Consider the following 6454-nt stretch of genomic DNA (forward strand, 5'->3'; position numbering starts at 1 on the left):
AAGTTATAAAACGTATGATTTTATTATTTTTAAATAATTATCATTATAAAATATCTTTTTTTAATTATATATTTTATTTTATTTAAATTTAAAATATAAAAATATTTCATTAAAGTTAACATTAAAAAAATAAAATATTGTTAAAATAAAAAAAAAAAATTATCTACACACTTTTTATATAGAAAAGATATTATAAAATTACCAACCATTATTCAAAAATCCAAACACACATTTCACAAATAATATAATGTTAATATATATAGACATAGTTTAACATCAATCATTCATAAATCCTTCACAAAAATAATATTTTTTTTATATTATAATTATTGGAAAAGTTTGGACAATGAAACTATCTTTTATCGTACTCATGCGGTACACACGATGAATATTCTTACATGAATATGAAAAGAAAATCATTTTTATTATCAAATATGGATGCTTATGATCTACCATTTTGCCATTACTCTATATTACTAGTTGTCTTTTTTATCATCTCTTTCATTTTTTTTTTATCTTTCTAATTTCTAAAATTTAACTTTTTTTTAGGTGTGTGAATATTTCAATTTAAACATTGTAGAAGATTTTTGAACTTTTAGTTTAACAATAACTTGATAAAATTTCACTCGTAATAAGAATTACATTCTCTTGGTTTGTCAATAATCTTTATTTAATTATCTACAAAATTGAGATTAAAATAGCTTATAGAAAATTAACACAACTAATTGCTCAAATGTCAACCTAATGTAACTTGTTCTGTTTCTAATATTTGTTTTTACTTTGGTATATTTTGATCCTCCAACAATGATTTTCTTCCATTCTCAGTGTGATGAATTATCTTCTATGTAATTTAAAAAATTGGAAAATTTTCCTTATGCTATTAAAATTTTATATTCTCATACTATTTAAAAAAAAAAAATTCATACTAGTATTTATTTACATAATTATTATTATATTTTAATTAGTTTTAGATATGGGTCTAAAATAATCGTAATTTGCAACACAAGTAATATTTTTTTTTTAGAAAACGTGTCTCGTTAAAACCACAGGAGCAAAACTTTTTTGGTAAAATGCTCAAGAGGAAAAAGAGTGTCAATGGGATATCATTGATAATAGCTATCTACTTGAATACAAGTGTCGATACAATACAAGTAATACTTGAATCCAATAATATCTACCTAGAACAATTTTGGACCACAAACACCATATATTTTAAAGGGATATTTGCGGCATAAATACCCAATATTTTTGCGTTTATGCATTTATATACCCAAACTTTTTTTTACTGTAAAACCACCCTACGTTATGTTTTTCTTGCAGCTGTCACCACCACCTCCATTAACTGTCATTTCAGCTATTTAAGCTGCCATGTGCCACTCTACTATTAGTCCACGTTATATTTTTATTAAAAAAATGATTAATTTATTTTAAAATTATAAAAACTAAATAAAATAAATTTTGAATAGTAAAATCTAATTATTAAAAAAATACCTAATATTCAATTTCTTTCTCCTTCATCCTCTCGCGTTCTCTCTCTTTCCTTCCTCTCTCCTCTTTCACCCACTCTCTTTCTGGGCGAGCTTGGAGCTGGAAAGGCAGGATGAAATGAAGATGGAGGCAGCCATGAACGAGTTCAGAAGAGCCCTGGGTTCAACATCTCTCGTCGGCATTTTTGGATCTGGCATTTTTGGGGGAGTGATTACATTACTATCGCAGGGGGAGTAATTACATTACTATTTTGCTCTAATCTGTTTGTCTTTGCAATGTCTTTCAAAATAAACTCTTAAAATATTTTTGTCTATCAAGTTGCCAAATGGGGAGATTGTAAAAACCCTTATTGGCTAACTTTATTATTAGACAAAATATTTTAAATTGCGAAAAATCAGCAGCATATCTTTAAATAATTATTCCATAATTCAGCTGGTTTTTTTAGTGTGAAAATCTCATTTAGTGTGAATACATTTTTTATCTTATTTACCACAATTAATCTTTATTGGTAAAATGTTGTATTTAAATTATTTTGTGAGAATATTTTCAAAGATTATGTTCATTCAGGAATAAAGAAGGTTTCGAAAATGAACATGGTCAAAAGAAATGACCATGTTCGTTTTTCCATATAAGTCTCATATCGTTGCTGACTCATTAGTTTCATTTTCTGTCAACACAAAATTCACCTGAATGACAGATTTCCTAAATAAAAGAAATTTGCAAATTGATTACAAAGATCTCAGAGAAAGTTGGCATTTGACGATTTCTTTTCCAATAAATCCCTTGCCAAGGCCTTTGGAAATTTCACCTCTTCCATTTGGAAATTTGTAAACATAATGTTATTTTGAAGAGTGTTTTTTCTGTAGAGATTAAGTTTATTCACCTTAATCTTTATGAGAGTGCTGAGTGTACTTGTCGATATCTATCTAATCCCTTGTAAATAGGTAGTGTCTATTGTGAACGTGTTCATAAGGATCTTCAAGAGAGGATTCTATCTAAATCTCACTTCGGGAGGAAGTGAGAACTCACTATTCTTTGAAAGGATTTCAAGAGAATCAGCGTTTCATCAAAACCAGATTTGTAAAAAAGAGTACAACAAGACTGCGACAATAGTTTAAGAGAGAGTCGTACATTGTTTATGTCAATGCTTTTGTACACATTATTTCTTTACTAATTGATTTATTATCTGGGCGTGATCTCGTAAATGTAGGTTATCTGAAATGATTTCGAAACCACGTAAAATTTATCGTTTGTTGAATTATTTACCTGTTTTTTTCTGTTTCTGTTTAAACAGTGTATATGTAGTGTTAACAAAACTGTAATTTATCTAAACAACTTAATCAATATTCTGCATTTAATTAAGTTGTTTATTTTAAATCACTTGATAAAATTAAAATACAGAATTTCACTTGTCATTTTTTTTTAATGTGAATATTTCAATTTAAACTTTGAAGAAGATTTTTGAACTTTTAGTTTAGCATTAACATAATAAAATTTATTTGTAATAAGAATTACATTCCCTTGTTTTTGTCAATAATCTTTATTTTATTATCTACAAAATTGAGATTAAAATAGCTTATACAAAATTCACACAACTATTTGCTTAAATGTCAGCCTAATGCAACTTGTTCTGCTTCTAATTTTGGTTTTTATTTAATCTAATTTTTATTTTTATTTTGGTATATTTTGAATTTTCACCGTTGGTTTTTTTCCATCCTTTGTCGTGATTTATTATCTTCTATATAACTATAAAATTTGAAAAAAAATCTTATGCTATTAAAATTTTATATTTTCACATTAATTTTTCTTAAAATTCATACTAGTACTTATTTACATAATTATTACTCTATTTTAATTAGTTTTAGATGTGGGTCTAAAATAAACGTTATTTGCAATACAAATAATACTCGAATCCAATAATATCTACTTAGAACAATTTTGTACCACAAACACCATTCCTAGTGGCATCCAACACCATTTAGACACTTCCTATACTCCAATTTTAAACTACATTTTTTAATCAAATATCTCATTTCTAATTTTATGTACAATTATTATATTTTTTACATTTAATTAATCATCCATTTAATATTTTATTTAAACTAAAGTAATTTATATCTATATATATATATATATAAATGAGAACCCAAGGATATGACACTTTAGAAACTCTTCAAACCACTCTATGTATTTTATCATTTAATCTAATTTTTTATTTATTTTATAGATTATAATAATAATAAATGTAATTTTTTAAATTTAAATGATATATTTATAAGAAATTATTATTTAAATATAGATAATATATCTTTGTGAATCTATATAAATTATAAACATTTTTTATTAATATCATATTTTCCTTATGTTGACGTCGTTTTTCGTCAACAGTGAAAGAATAGCACGTAAACAATTACTAGTAATGGCCAATTAAAATATGACAATTCAAAACACGATTTTTTACGTGGTTCAGCAGTTAAATCTGCCTAGGCCACGAGTCTCTGTTATTAAACTCAAGATTATCTCTGAAAATTCTTAAGCATGAATTCTTCAGAGTTTTCTCTCCAGGTTCAAAATTTCGGTCTTTTACAATGGTGCAAGACCTCTCTATTTATAGAGAAGGATGCAGAATACTATCCCACATATTTTGGGTAGTTACTCTTTTTGTATAAATAAATTAAATGGCTTTAAATGCCTGTAATCCGATATAAAAGGAAACGTCTCCTGAAGACCAGGGGGCGTATAACTAATCGAATAATATCCCATGATTTTATGGGATTTACAATAATAAATGCAGAATACGTCCCTTATAGACAACACTTGTAGATATTCAAGGTCATTATCATATATCTCCAAAGCCTTATTCCCCCAGGTTTCTTATCAGCTTTCGAGCTAATGACATCTCCCGAAGTCACATGGCTTCGAGATCGTACGTGTGTCAGGCTCGGAACCCCTGACCCGAGGTCATCCCTGAGGATAGATGCGTCTCGGGAGCTACCCTTCGAGATCGTGAACATTTCGAGGCCACCACATTCGAGGTCGTCTCAGTCTTGCGGGCTCGATATTTAGTCCTGGAGCATACTTTGAACTTTACGAGTTTATTCGCTGCGAATCCAGCTTTCGAGGTCACATTTAATATGGCTCGAAATCTGGGTATAACATCTTACCCTCTCAAAAGTATTTGTTCGAATCCTAAGAGAAGGAAACTTTTGAACTACTTTCTTCGGGAACCAGACCGTCATACACTTAAAAATGGGCACGCATCAGTTGGGTATTGCTCATTTTTGGTACTTGAGTACCTCAGAAACATGCCCACGATCATTCGTCTGCCACCTTTTCGGCACCATCTTGGCATTGACCCCTGACCGTTGGATTTTATGAGGATTCTAGCCAATGGCCCAGATTAATCCTCTTTTTTCATCTATATATATAAGACCCCATTCATCATCTTCTTTTTTATTTTCGTTCATCAGGAGCAAGAAAAGAGCAAAACCAGAGACTATTCTTGAGGATTTCTTGCTTGTGCATGTTTTCTCAACCGAAAAAACAGAGGACCGCCAGTTTGTTCGAGACCGTGAGCTCATATCTGCAGCCTCTCCTTCAGTCAACGATTTCTCTGCAACCGCCATTATTGTGTAAGTGTGCAATTTTTATCTTCCCTTGTGCCAGTTTCTGTCCATAGCGTTCTTGTTACGTCTTTGAAGGTACTAGTTTTCTTAGCATAATACATTAGGGAACTTTTATCCGATAGGCTCTTTTGTTTTTGTTTTTTTTTAGATTTCCATACTGAGTTTACATCACTGGTTCATACCCAGTTTTGATGTTTGAGCAAGATTCTTGTTTTTTGGGTTCTAAAATTTTAAGAGACGTTTCTTGTACACCAAGATTTCGGGTAGAAAACCTTGGCTTTGACAAATGCACGAAACCCAAGGTTGCCTTTTCTGGTTATCCGCCACTCTTTTTCCCCTGATTTTCGAGATTTAAAAAAAAAATTGTCTACTCTCTTCCCTTTCTCGTGGAACGCACGTCCTTACTCTTTAATAAGGGTCTTAACATCGAGCTTATTTTGCTACTAAACTCCGAGCTCGCCCTATCGAGCTCGTAATTCTTGCATGCATGGCCCTCACCATTTTTTCTTTCTCGCTAGATGTCACAGAATCTGGAAAGACGGTGGGGGCCGTTGCTGGCAATCCCTTACGAGCCAAAAACCCCGAGCCCGGAATCAGTGTTCGCTCGTAATCAACGTCGGATTCGGGAGTACGAGCTTGCGCGCGAGCAGGAGGATATTCGAGCTCATTATCGTCGCCAAATAGACGAGGTCATAGAGAAGAAGAGGAGAGTTCTCCGGGAGGCCCTTTATCCAGAGTCCAACTCAGGGCCTAGGCCGATCCCCCTCGACCCTGCATTAAATTTCACTATCGCGTATAGTCCAGGAGAACTTCAATTTTCTTTGATGGGAGAGCCTTCTTCCTCGCAGCCGAGGAAAGAAATGTTCGAGGCCAAGCACTATTGGAGCTCGGTTACCTCGACAAGTCAGATAACTGACATTCTGGCCCTCCATGGGCTCAGGTTGTCAGGTTCTTTAAAGTGTCGAGCTCCGGCCGCCCACGAACGAAGCTGTTACGCCCCCGGGAATCGTGACGACAGGGTGAGATACGCGGCCTGGAGCCAGGAACACATGAAAGCGGGGGCACTGTTGCCTTTGAAGTCTTTTTTCAAGGACTTCACGGATTTTGTTGGGTTGGCTCCGTTCCAACTCAACACCAACTCTTACAGGGTTCTGTCTGCCCTGAGGTCGCTATACCACGAGCTGGCGTGGGAAGGGCCTTCGCCTCAGGAGATTTTATATCTCTTTTGTCTGAAAAGCAACCCCTCCCGAGCTCGGGGAGGAGATGGCTTTTATTATCTTTCGAGCTATCCCAAAGAGAAGAAGGTCTTTGAAGATCTTCCCAATCATCCACCTGATTTC

The sequence above is a fragment of the Humulus lupulus genome, chromosome X (genome assembly GCF_963169125.1).
Source record: "Humulus lupulus chromosome X, drHumLupu1.1, whole genome shotgun sequence".
NCBI lineage: Eukaryota > Viridiplantae > Streptophyta > Magnoliopsida > Rosales > Cannabaceae > Humulus > Humulus lupulus.